Source organism: Pleurodeles waltl, chromosome 8, assembly GCF_031143425.1.
Source record: "Pleurodeles waltl isolate 20211129_DDA chromosome 8, aPleWal1.hap1.20221129, whole genome shotgun sequence".
NCBI classification, from domain to species: domain Eukaryota; kingdom Metazoa; phylum Chordata; class Amphibia; order Caudata; family Salamandridae; genus Pleurodeles; species Pleurodeles waltl.
The window spans coordinates 77936760-77950274 of NC_090447.1; the positions used below are offsets into that span (position 1 = coordinate 77936760).

Genomic DNA, 13515 nt, shown 5'->3' on the forward strand with positions numbered 1-13515 from the left:
CCCAAACTTTATTTGTTGTCTGCTTCCTCCTCCTCCCACCCCTCTAATCTGTGCGTTATTGGTTTAGTCCGTTACTATAGCCACAAGGGAAAAGGTCAGTCTGCTTATCCGCTGCTTAGGTCAGTAATTCACATTTTCTGTTTTATAAAAAAAAATGCAAGTTTAGTTGTGAATGTTTTTGGGGGTGATGAAGCAGATTGTCAGAGGAGGGCGGGGGAGGGACACTATTGTGCACTTGTGGGGGGGGGGGGGGGGGGTGGCTGTGGGAGATGGGGACCTTGTTATCATGGTACGTGCTGTTCTTCTTCAGTGGTCTGGGGAAGGAAGTTTCGCCCACGCTGACAACTGATGCTCGCTGGCACTAGCAGACGAGAGCGAATAATGTCTTTTAAACCAAGAAACGTGAGTTTTTCCTCCTGTAGCCTGTCGCCGGCTCGCTACCGTTTGCAGCTCGTCTGTTTGCTTTTTTTGTGTTGCATTGCAGCGTTTGTATCACTCGTATTATAGTAATAATGTCTTGCTGCATGATGGTACCGTTTTTTGTGCCTCATTAATTTCTTGGTGTTTTTTCTTCTTCTAAGAGCTGCCTCGTTGTCCAAGGTTCCAATTATAAAATGCTGAGTTTTTTTCGAGCATGCATAGATTTTGGTGACAGGTGTTTCACTAGATCTCTCATGTTTTCATACCTTAGACGCATATTGAGCATGCTTGTATTTTATTCAAATTATTTTGCCATTTAAAGTGATTGACTGCAAAACTCAATTACTTTTTTAAGCTTACAGTTTTTTTTAGCAGATCGTATAGTGGACGGGTGTCGTTGCACTTTGAGTCTCTGCCACATGTTTTTTTCACTGGTTCTGCCATCATAAGGGATTTTTGGGAGTGATTTACCACCGTGGCTGTGTTTAAAAAGCTTTCTTTTAACTAGGTAAATTACAGAAAGAAGATTTCCCAAAAGTGGTTATGAAGTGCCCCCAAAGCATGGTACCTTCTCAGACTTTACCATAAAATGTTACCAGTAATAGAAATGAATAAGCTAATGTGTACATACAGATTATTATTACGATAATCGATGTTAGAAACAGAACACATGTAAGTATTCGTAATTAAAAAAATTAAAAAAATCAAACCCCTCACTCAACTTCGCCTGTTTTAACAGAAGCCAAAACAGGATATTTTGTTAGTAGCGAGTTACTTGCTGGAGTTCAGTCCTACAGATCATTTTCCAAAACAATTTGTATTACAGCAAACTCCACATTCCAGAGGCTCGTACGTATTCATTCTGTGCCTACTTTATAACTTTGACAATCTCAGGTAATACTTGCTCGAACCTCAAGTTACAGCTGATCTCAACTGCCTCTTTGCAGTGTCTAATCTCACGTCTGCGAAAAAACATTGTAACAAGCATTGGCAAAGCCAATTGATTGTGCCAATGCCTGTTTTATTCGGCAGAAGCCGTTTTTTTTGTAAATCTTGTTCAGTAGTCTTGGAGCAGCAATCTGAAAAATATAAATAAAAGCTGCATGAAGGCACCTTTGCAAAAAGGAGCGGCCCTGTAGCAAATTGCAGCTGCTGTGCTCTCCTTTAAAGTGAACATTTTTTTTTTCTACATTTATTAAATGGGCAGGAGAACCAAAGAAGCAAAACATGTATAGAGATTGGTGGGAGGAATTAAACTTTGGTGATAAACCTTTTACTTACTGATAATCTTCATTGCCCCGATTAGAAGTCCTCCTCCCTTCGCCGCAACAAGTAAGGAGTCAATGGAGGTGTAACATAGGGACGTAGGGAGTGAAGCTGACTGGAGCTAGGGGAACTCCTAATCAGGGTAAGCTCCACTAAGGCAACCCCTGCTGATCCGCCCCTGAATGGCACGAGGAAGCGGAACCCCTTCCATAGAATAAGCTTGAGTAATGGTTGACGTATCCCCCTTCTCAGTGTCCTTGGATAGCGCCTTACCCTTGACTACAGAGCTAGAGATGTCTAATCGCAAGATGAGCTGGTACGATCGAGGTAGATACTCAAAGCACGTTTACCATCCAGAGAAGATGGAACGGAACTGGCAGAGGTATCATGAAACCTGGAAGGATGATTTCTTGGGGAAAAATTAAATGGAGTTCCCACCTTCTGAATAAACTCTGGGTCTAAACATAAAACCACCATGTCCGGAAACAAACGTAGGTAAGGTTGAGAAATAGTTAGCACCCCCAACCTCGCCCAACCTGCGAGCCAAAGTAGTGGTGACCAGAAAAAGAGTTCCAGCTGAGAGCCTTATAAGAGAGGCTGACTCAGGAGGTTCAAGGAATCTTTCTGAAAACCTCTGGGACCAGCTGTTAAATTCAAAGATGGTAGGGGGTGATGACGTTTTGGCTTCTGCAACCAAAAAAAAACTCCTCATCAGCCTTAAGACCAAAGGAGCTACTTGAGAAACCTCTCCTGAAGACTGATGGATTGCGCTCAGTGCAGCCCACTGGGAATCAGTGTTGAAGGACCTAAGCCGTTAAGAAAGCCATCCCTAAGAAAACTAAGATTTTAAAAGGGTCAGTATTCATAGGAGCGGCGGACATTTCTGCACACCGCTTAGGAAACACGTTCCAATGTTTCTCATATGAATGAAGGGAAGATGCTCTTTTGGAAGACGGAAGGTCCCAAGCCAATTCAGAACTGTCCAAGCTCTGTAACACTAGTTGCTCAGCAATCAAGCTGTTAGATTGAGACGGCCATGTGGATGAACCGTTAGGAGAGGAGACTGCAATGGAGGTGGAGTGATTGGGTGATGAAAAACCCACCCGTGACAGAGTGAGAAGAATCAAAGACCAAGGGAGTCATGTCAAGAACGGGCCCACTAGAATAACTCTGACCTCCTTCCCCCTGGTCTTCTATAACACCTTCGGATGGAGAGCAATCAGACGGAATGTAAAGAGGAACCCCTCAGGCCAGGGATTGCATTTGGCATCCACTGCCCATGCTCGGGGAGAGAGCGTCTCCGTACAAAACTGCGAGCCCATCACATTGATCTGAAAGGCAAACAGATCCAAACACGGGGTGCCGAACCTGAGAGGTATCTGAGAGAACTGGTGAGTGGGTAGGTGAAAGTTGACTGACGAGAGACTGTTCCCCCAATAGTTCAACTCCCCCTTGATGTACGCTGCTTTCAATGTGAGGACCCACTGTTCTGCCCAAGCAAAAATCTGTGCTGATAATTGATTGAGAGACCCTACCTTTGTACTCTTTCCCCCACAACAGTTCAGGTAGCACCTTGCAATTCAATTGTCTGTTCTGACTTTCTTGTTGATCAGCGGAATCAGACAGGATAACAGACCTTTCGGAATTGCCCCTAACTCCCACCCCTTGAACGACTGAGTCTTCTCCAAAGGGAGATCATAGGGCATTCTGGTCTTCACCCTCCAGAACTGCTCCCCAGCCCCAAAGACTGGTGTCTGTGGTCATTGTCACTGAAGATGGACATTGAAAGAGCACCCCTTCTTGAGATGATCTTTCTTCAACCACGGTGGGAGATCTCGGACTATACCCAACAGAATATTTCCTGCCAGTCATTATACCAGTGCACCAGCTGCAGCGACCATTGGTATATCATGCAGTAATTCAATTATTGTAAAGAAAGTTTGTCATGCACCATAATGTTTAGATCTCGCCTGAGACTGTGCACGCACTGTCGCTTACAAGAATGTTTGTTAACATAACAAAAAAAAAGTAAAAGTATTTAGAGCTTGCCCATTACTTACCATTGGTTGGCTTCTTCGTCTCTCTCATTTCCTTGCTTCTCATTGGCGGGGGTGTGCAAGTTTCACACTCTTTTCATGTTTGTCCCTTCTATGGAGCATGGACCAAGTACACATTCTTTGCCTAAATAATGTCCTTCCGCTGCTCATGGTGGGATTCAGGTACCTCTTTATTCTTCTTGGGTCTGTTGCCTTTTCTTCTACTGCACTCTGCCTCTCTCTCACCACCAAATGGCAATCATAGTGCAATAAATCTACGTCTGCATGACTACAGCAAATAATGACAGCGTTTTGTTGTGCATAGAAGAAGCGTATGACGTGGCCAGTGTTGACTACGTCATAGCGCATGCTGCACAGCAGTAATCCTGCTGTACAAAATGGTTAAAAAAACATTGCGAAAGCCAGTAGATCTCTCATATCTGAGGCCTATTGGCTTTGCCATTGCTTGTTCAGTTACTAGCACCGAGCGGCCCATTTATTACCACACAGATTGCCATTCGCACAAAGAATTTGCACATGCCACATGGTATTGTTATCTATGTTAAAAGGCAACTAATATGCCACAAGTCATTGACACAATTTGCACTTAATTATCACTTTGCACACTGTTTCCTGAAGTGCCATGTGATGGTGCCAGGGAAGTCACATATAATAAATGTGGGTGTTGTCATTCGTGCACAGGAGAGACCCAGGCCAATCACCGTCGTTGGATATTCCCATGCCACACAACCTTGCTGTCATTGCCCCAGCAGTTTGCTATTCTGAACTGCTCGGCCTTGAAAGCCAGATGAAAGATCCATGCCCGTAGGCATGCCCTCATGCCCAGTTAGGGGCACCATTCAGCGGGCTCAGCATTTTCCTTGTAAATATAAATGTGCTGCACTTAGCACTTACTTCGCCATCTGCTGCTTAGTTTGCAGATTTTAACAAAAAAACTCTAGCACAAACAGAGCAACTCTTACAACTAACACTGTAAAGTAAAGTGGTTATCCGTCAGCAGTTCGTTGCTGTGTTTAGGTATCTAATGAGGGGATAAGATGTTCAGATTGTGTAAACATACCCAATGAACGGACTGGTGGTTAGGCATTGCTCTGTGGCAGGAAATACAAACACGAAGCACTTTAAATGTACTTCAAACACGGTGGAAAGGCTGATTCATTCTTTTTCTCGAAAACGAGCTCTACCTTTCACATAAATTCATGTTTTCGCCATATGCGCTTTCCTCGAATAAGCAATTGTTTTATGAGGACAGCCAGGCTTTAGAAGAATAAAGTTTTTGTTTTTGTTTTCTAGTTTTAGGCGTTACCTACGTCTATATCTAAGTGCCTTCTGGTGAAACATGTAACTAATATACATGGAGTATACTATACAGCGATGTTTCTTAGTGAGATACGGCCCGTGGTGTGAAAAGAAAGTGAACCTGAAACTAAAAACTAGTTTTAGGAAATAGCTGGGTAAATGAGGCACCTCCCTTTTTAGTTCGAGCGCTCTGGCCTGTTGTAATGTATCTGTGGGCTTTTAACCACGCCCACCGCACGCCCATCACTATCACTATCACTCGTTCATGGGACTGCCTTTCAGAAATCCTTTATCATCATAGGTAAATGCTTTATGTTTATCCCTGCTTGGGGCGGTTTTGTTATCGCCTTGGCCATTGACCCTGTTACATGGATAATTGCACATCTGCTGATACGTTTGACTGCGAGCGAACTTCTTTTTCCGTTTGTGTCGCTCCTTCGCACTCACACTTGTGGCGGCCGTGGCGCTTTTAATCGACTCGCTTATGTCAATTAATGTTTTACTTTTCATTTTCAATTTATGTGGCAAGAAAATTCCAGTTAGGAATTTACAACGTTAACAGCTCTCACTCGAGCAAATGCAAGGCCCATTGCATTGCAAATGCTTGTTACAAGAAGTGAGTATATTTGGACAGTTTTCTGCCGAGTGCAATGCTTAATACGTTTTAAACAATGTATTTTACTACCGGAAGTGAAAACATCAAGGCTAATAAAAGGTATTCCCATGTTTCCAAGCAAGCCAAAATCATGAATTTTCGGTGAATATCATTTTTGATAGGGTATGCAGAACTTGTATGGCTTACTTTCTTAAGAAACATTTATTTTAACCCCTCGGGTGCCTGGGACGTAACGGTTACATCCGAAATGCAGACTAGACACCAGGGATGTTTTTAAAAAAAAATATTTACAATAAAGGGGAGCGACCCCTTGGGCAAGGGTCGCTCCCCTGGGGGGCATTTTTTCTTAAGGCCTTTTCCGGCCTATTGTTATTAGGCTGATCTGCCCTCAGAGGGGCAGAAACCTCTAGACGCTAGGGATCATTTTTTTTTTTGGTTTACTATTTTTTTATACGTGCGGGGCGAACCCTTAGGCAAGAAACCTCTAGGCACCAGGGATCATTTTTTATTTTTATTTTTTGTTTTTTTAGACGCGGGCGAGCGACCCCTTAGGTAAGGGTCACTCCCCTGGAGGTGGAAAAATGTCTTGAGGCCATTTCTGCCCCCTTGGGGGCAGATCGGCTTATTTTTATTAGGCCAATCTACCCTCAAGGGAGACAGAAACCACTCGACACCAGGGATTTTTTTTTTTCAATTTCACGCAAGGGAAGCGTCCCCTTAGGCAAGGGTCTCTACCCTGGGGAGGGGCAAATTTGTTTTAGGCCACTTCTGGCCCCCTTGGGGGCAGATCAGCCTATTGTATTTAGGTCGATCTGTCCCCAGGGGGGGCAGAAACCTCTAGGCACCAGGGATAATTTTTATTATTTATTTATTTTTATTAATTTTTTTAGAGGTGGGGAGCCACCCCTTAAGCAAGGGTCGCTCCCCTGGGGGGAAAATCTTTGTAGGCCTTTTCTGTCCCCCTTGGGGGCAGATCGGTCTATTTTTATTAGGCCAATCTGCAAAAACCACTAGACAACAGGAATATTTTTTTTGTCAATTTCACACGAGGGGAGCAACCACTTAGGCAAGGGTCGCTCCCCTGGGGTGGCAAATTTGTTTTGGGCCATTTTTGCTTCCCCCTTGAGGGCAGAAACCACTAGGCACAAGGGTTTTTTTTTTTTTTTTTTTTACAGATGGGGAGCGACCCCTTAGCCAAGGGTCGCTCCCCTGGGGGACAATTTTATATTAGGCCATTTCTATCCCTCTTGGGGGCAGATCGGCCTATTTTTATTAGGCCAATCTGCACCTAAGGGGGGCAGAAACCACTAGACACCAGGGATTTTTATTTGTTTGCATCAATTTCACGCAAGGGGAGCAACCCCATAGGCAAGAGTCGTTCCCCTGGGGGGGAGGCAGAATTTATTTTAGGCCATTTTTGCCCCCTTGGAGGCAGATCGGCCTATTTCTTTTAGGCCGATCTGCCCTCGGGGAGCAGAAACCACTTAGGCACCAGGGATTTGTGTGTGTATGTGTGTGTTTTGTTTAGGGGGGGCAGCTCCTTGGGCAAGGGTCGTTCCCCATGGGGCACATTACTGTTGGCCATATCTTCCCCCTTTGGGGGCAGATCGGCCTATTTTTGGAAGGCTCATCAGCCCCCAAGAGGGGCAGAAAGCCCACCAGAGAACAGGGAAGATTTGTTTTTCAAAAAAAGGGGTTGGGGGTATGGCCATACCTCCACCCCAAATAAATGGGGCAAAAGTTGTTCTGCTCACCGGTGGACAGATAGGGCAATTACCCCCGATCCACTCCCTGGGGGGCAGAAAGCCTACTAGATGCCAAGGAATAATAAAATAAAAAAAAGTGGGATGGATGGCTACCAACCAGTATGGGCATGGTTATACTCCCACCCCAACTCAAAGGGGTAACAGTCTTTCAGCTCTCTCCCCTGCACACTAAAACATCTTATCCCACGGCAAGCTAGAGGACTTTTGATTATTTTGGGTTTTGGTTTTACATTTGGGCCATGAGAGAATCGTCCCACTTGGAATGGTGAGGGCTGCACTTTTTAGACTTTGGGACGCTGCCATGTAGAAAAATCCACAAGACCTAGACACAGCTGAAAACTAAACATCTGTGTGAGTCCAGGGTGTTGTGCTTCACATGCACCCTGCACCATTTTCTTACCCACAATGCCCTGCAAACCTCCAACTTTGCTGGAAATCACACATTTTTCCGACATTTTTGTGATCGAACTTTCCGGAATCTGCAGGAATCCAAGGCATTTCTACCACCCAACATTGTTGCATCTATACCGATAAAAATTCTGCCCCACTTGTCCGCCTAAAAATGTTTGTTTTTTTCAAACTGCCCTTTTGGATCCGCTTTGGTTCCCCCTCAATTTCTACATGTTTTTGGCTCTTCCCTGTCACAGGCTCTTGAGGTATAATTTTTACCGGTAGACTGAGGGGAACGTTGGGTGATAGGAAATTTGTCCCAATGCGGTGATCCCACACAGAATTGTGGGAAAAATTTGATTATGGGTAAGACAATGGGGATCCACGCAAGTCACACCTCCCTGGACTCCCTCTGGTGTCTAGTTTTCAGAAATGTTTGGGTTTGGTAGGTTTCCCTATATGGCTGCTGAGCCCAGGACCAAAAACGCAGATGCCCCCGCCAAAAAAGGTAGTTTTGTATTTGATCATTTTGATGTGTCGCCATAGTGTTTTGGAGCATTTCCTGTCGCTGGCACTAGGCCTACCCACACAAGTGAGGTACCATTTTTATCAGGAGACTTAGGGGAATGCTGGGTGGAAGGAAATGTGTGGCTCCTCTTAGATGCCAGAACTTTCTATCACCAAAATGTGAGGAAAAAGTGTGTTTTTCGAGGTTTGTAAAGGATTCTGGGTAACAGAACCTAGTGAGAGCCCCACAAGTCACCCCATCTTGGATTCCCCTTGGTGTCTAGTTTTAAAAAATGCACAGGTTTGTAGGTTTCCCTAGGTGCCACCTGAGCTAGAGGCCAAAATCCAAAGCTAGGCACTTTGAAAAAAGCACATCTGATTTCAATGTAAAAATGTGATGTGTCCATGTTGCGTTTCCTGCCGCGAGCATTAGGCCTACCCACAAAAGTGAGGTACCATTTTTATCGGAAGACTTTGGGGAAGACAGAATAGCAAAACAAGTGTTATTGCCCCTTGTCTTTTTCTACACTTTTTCCTCCCAAATGTAAGACAGTGTGTAAAAAAGACATATATTTGAGAAATTCCCTGTAATTCACATGCTAGTATGGGCACCCTGGAATTCAGAGATGTGCAACTAACCACTGCTTCTCAACACCTTATCTTGTGCCCCTTTTGGAAATACAAAGGTTTTCTTGATAACTATTTTTCACTCTTTATGTTTCAGCAAATGAATTGCTGTATACCCGGTATAGAATGAAAACCCATTGCAAGGTGCAGCTCATTTATTGGCTCTGGGTACCTAGGGTTCTTGATGAACCTACAAGCCCTATATATCCCCGCAACCAGAAGAGTCCAGCAGACGTAACGGTATAGTGCTTTAAAAAATCTGACATTGCAGGAAAAAGTTACAGAGTATAACATGGAGAAAATGGCAGTTTTTGTTCACCTCAATTTCAATATTTTTTTATTTCAGCTGTTATTTTCTGTAGGAAAACCTTGTAGGATCTACACAAATGACCCCTTGCTGAATTCAGAATTTTGTCTACTTATCTGAAATGTTTAGCTGTCTGGGATCCAGCATTGGTTTCACACCCATTTCTGTCACTAACTGGAAGGAGGCAAAAAGCACAAAATATAGTAAAAATGGGGTATGTCTCAGTAAAATGCCAAAATTATGTTGAAAAATGTGGTTTTCGGATTCAAGTCTTCTTGTTCCTGAAAGCTGGGACGATGGTGATTGTAGCACTGCAAACTCTTTGTTGATGCCATTTTCAGGGATTGCCACGAGCCTTCTTTTGCAGCCCTTTTTCCCCATTTTTTTTTTAAAAAAATTTTTCACTGTTTTTTGGCTAATTTCTTGATCTTCTCTACGGGAACCCACAAACTCTGGGTACCTCTAGAATCCCTAGGATGTTGGAAAAAAGGATGCAAATTTGGCTTGAGTAACTTATGTGGACAAAAAGTTATTAGGGCCTAAGCGAGAACTGCCCCAAATAGCCAAAAAAAGACATGGCACCTGAGGGGGATAAGGCCTGGCAGCAAAGGGGTTGATGCATTGGAATGCCTTTGGTATCTGTGTGTCAAAATAGCTACATAATAATACCACAGAATGTGCCAAAACAAGTTACCTTTCTACACATTGGCCTCATAATTTGCCTTTGTTTACTGCATACTTTTGCTCTTTTTGCTGCATAATTTAGTAAATTATTTCTGGTAATTTCGTCCTCCATTGTTGTGTGCTTCCAGTGACCTGGCATACAATATTGGTAATATCTTGGTACTGGGGAGGTGTGGCCGCGCCTAAGGTGCGACAGCCTGGTCTTTAGCTTCTTGTGGAACTCAAGGAGTGAGGATGAGGATGCTCTGGTGTGTATCTGAAGGTCGTTCCACGTGTTAGAAGCAATTTAGTAAAAGGCCGGACTGCTGGCTCTGCATATGCGGGTGATGTGTGCAAGTAGCAGTGCATCGAACAGAGGTGTCTGGCTGGTTTGTGAAAGGAAATGCAGCTTTTGAGGTAGTTTGGGCCGGTGATGTGTTGTGCTTTGAAGGTGTGAATGAGAAGTTTGATTTGTGCACACTTGTCTGGGAATTCAGTGGAGCTCCTTGGGGTATGGTGTACTGCATTGAGGGTTGAGAGTGGATTTTAGCTGCCTTGTTCTGGATGGTTTGCAGTTGGCAATTGAGTTGGTTGCTGATCCCAGAGTTTAGAGCAGAGGTCTCCAAACCTTTTAATGTCACGCCCCCCCAGTTCAAAAATAAAATTAATTGGGCCCCCATATAATTTTTCACAATTCATTTATAAAGATGGCAATGTTTAAATATGTCTAGACCTATTTAAACATTGCAGTTAAGTACCGTTACCTTTTAAAAAATCCAATAACATGCTTCTGCCTAAAACAAAGGCCTGTTATCTGTATAATGCTGCTTTTGGCCAGAGTCTGGCGCCCCCCCCTGGGATCACTTGAGGCCCCCCTAGGGGGGCCCGCCCCCCAGTTTGAAGACCTCTGGTTTAGAGTGTTCCCGTAGTTCAGCTTGCTAGTAACAAGGGAGTGGGTGAAAGGTTTGTGGGTGATGCTCAGGGGCAAATTGAAGATCTTCCTCAGCATCTTCAGGGTGTGAAGTGGGAAGATGTAACAGTATTGAATTGGGCAGTCATGATGAGATTGCTAGTGATACCAATCTTGTTGTTCTTGGCGTCTATGCTGGGGGTGCGTCCTAGTTCAGCTGGCCACCCGGTGGAGTCCTACGGCGATGTCTAAGATCTTGATTTCTGTATTGTCTATGTTGAGTTTCAGAAAGCTGATCTTCACTCAGTTGGCGGCTTAGGTCATGCAGACGATGAATTTGTTCCAGGTGTTGGGAGTCTTGTTCAAGAGGGAGAGTATGAGTTGAGTGTCAGTATAGGAAAGGGCGTCAAAGTCATGGGTGTGGATTACGTTAGCCAGAGGGATCATTGATAATGGTAGAGCTGAGTGAGGATTCATGCGGTATTCCACAGATGAGATTGTAAGCATCCAAGGAGTAGGGGGCCAGCCTGACTGTCTTTGTCCTGCCAGGCAGGAAAAAGCAAATCCATTGGATGGCGGGTCCTTGGATTCCGATCATGTGCAGGCGACGGACGAGGATGGGGTGGAGGCTGTGTTGAATGCTGCGGAGATGTCAGTTCCATCTGAGGGGATGGTGGGCCATGTGGCCATGGTCAATGCCCTAGTTGAGACAAGCAGTCATGTAGTGAGGTATCCTGATTCCGGTTAAGGGTCGAAGTTTCTGTATATGGGGTTGAGCTTGCTGCAAAATAATTCTGAAAGCCTGTTACTTAGTTTCTGTATGGGGTGATGGTGTTGGAGGCCACTGTTGCTGGGAAGAAATCTTTCACAATGACAAAGATCTCTTTGCTGCTGTTGGAGCAGGCATTGATGTGGTCTGCAGGAGCGATATGTTTAGTGTACCGTATCTATCAGTGGTAGCATCTCGAGGCGGATTTGATAGTGTTTTTGTCTGCACTGTCTTGGCTCATTCGTCATCTGAGCTCCAGTTGTTTGCAGTCGCACTTCATCATCCTGAGTTCTAATTGGCTTGAGGCCTGGCTCTTTTAACTTTGCTTTGCCTATGTGTGGGGGAGGCAGGGGGGTGGCACAGATGGTGATCCAGTTGTTGAAGTATTGATGGATATGCTGCTGCTGGGTGGTGAGTAGTCCAGTCATCCCCTGGGATGTTATTCCAGTATTAGTGAGCAGGTCTGACAGTGTTCGGTCTGTGATGGTGTGGGACGGGAAAGCTAAACTTGATGAGGGCATGGTCCATACAAGTGACCAGTGTGGGCTTGCCAATCGAGAGGTTGTCAAAGGAGATGAAAATTTGGCCCAGAAGGAGGAGTGTGTGGGGGTCTATTTAAGCATAGGTGAGGCCAAGGGTTCCTAGCTTTTCTGGTAGTGCTGTTGACTTCGGGTTGGTGCAGTCTTCCAGGTTGAAGTTGAGGTCTCCAAGGACATACTAGAATTGAGGATGAGAGGAGCAACGAAATCTGCAATGATGTTGGTGAAGCTGGTGTATAGTCCTGGTGGTCTGTAGATGAGGTTTGAACGTCAGGAGTTCCATGTTGCTGGTGGATGTGTCCATGGAAGCGTTTCAGCTTATGGCATCCTAGAAGATGATGGTGACTCCTGTAGCGGGCACAAATTATTGCCATGATAATCAGGAGTTCCCCTTATACCACATAATGCTGTCAAGTCACGCAGTATTGACACCAGTGCTGTAGTTTACCGTCATACATGATAGCATTGCCATAAATACACAGGCTATTGCCTTGACGTTAATGCTCCAGGATGTTGAGGTGTCGTCCCATTTCACTGCCACACAGTATTGTCATTGTCACACAGAATGTTGACACAGAACACAGTATTGGCATAGTTACACAAAATGTTAGTGTAGTTTGTACCAATGAAATAAGTGCACAGAGATTTGCATTGTGCCATGAGTCCTAGATCAGTGTGACTGACTATAAGATCTAATTCAGGGGCCTCCAACCTTTCCACTAACAAGAGCTACTTATGTTCAATGAAAATCATCATCATCATCCCCAGCTATGAATATTATTAGTGATGTACACATCAGACAATATTCCATTAGTGGCCAGCCATGCAAGATTACCAGGCGTGATCATCTCAGTGCAGGATTGCCAGAAGTAATGTTAAAAAAGGCTTAGTCAATTTGGAATGCCTCCACAAGGATAATCATAATAGCCCCAGCTGTAATGCCCCATGGCACCAAGGTAATAATATTATTATTAAGTCTCCCAAGACTGCATAAGTTAATATTTAAATAGCAGGATTTAAAGATTTTTGAAATTTTGTGTTCTGAAAATACACACATTTTCAGATTAAATACACACTTTAAAATGTTTGTATACATATATTAATTCAAGCAAACAAAAGTTTCTAATTTAATAGGCTGGGCTGCACATAGTAGAGATACTCAAAGGTAGCTGGAGAGCTCATGAGCTACTTATTGGAGAAGCCTGGTCTAATTGTTATCTAATGGAGTGTTTATGGGTTCCCTATTTCCTCCTTTTGTTTAGCATTTACAGGCTCATCCTTGTAACCTTCAGAGAGCTGCCTTCACTTGTTCGACAACACCCACAGGGCTCACAATCAGTAATCGGCCACGTTCAAAGGCCTAAGTTTCCTTGAAGAGC

At 44.3% G+C, this 13515-nt stretch overlaps 1 protein-coding gene across 3 annotated transcripts in view; it reads left to right on the forward strand.

Moving 5' to 3' along the window:
• The first annotated feature begins 101 nt into the window (after positions 1 to 101).
• Positions 102 to 13515, forward strand: part of ARAP1 (ArfGAP with RhoGAP domain, ankyrin repeat and PH domain 1) — a 720258-nt gene continuing 706844 nt past the window's right edge. Inside the window, exon 1 of one of the 3 annotated variants that reach the window (XM_069203774.1) lies at positions 102 to 119. The gene's annotated coding sequence lies outside the window, so the exon portion shown is untranslated. Of the gene's footprint in view, positions 120 to 273; positions 403 to 13515 lie in introns of those variants that run through there. The other 2 variants (XM_069203773.1, XM_069203771.1) reach the window with 2 other exon arrangements.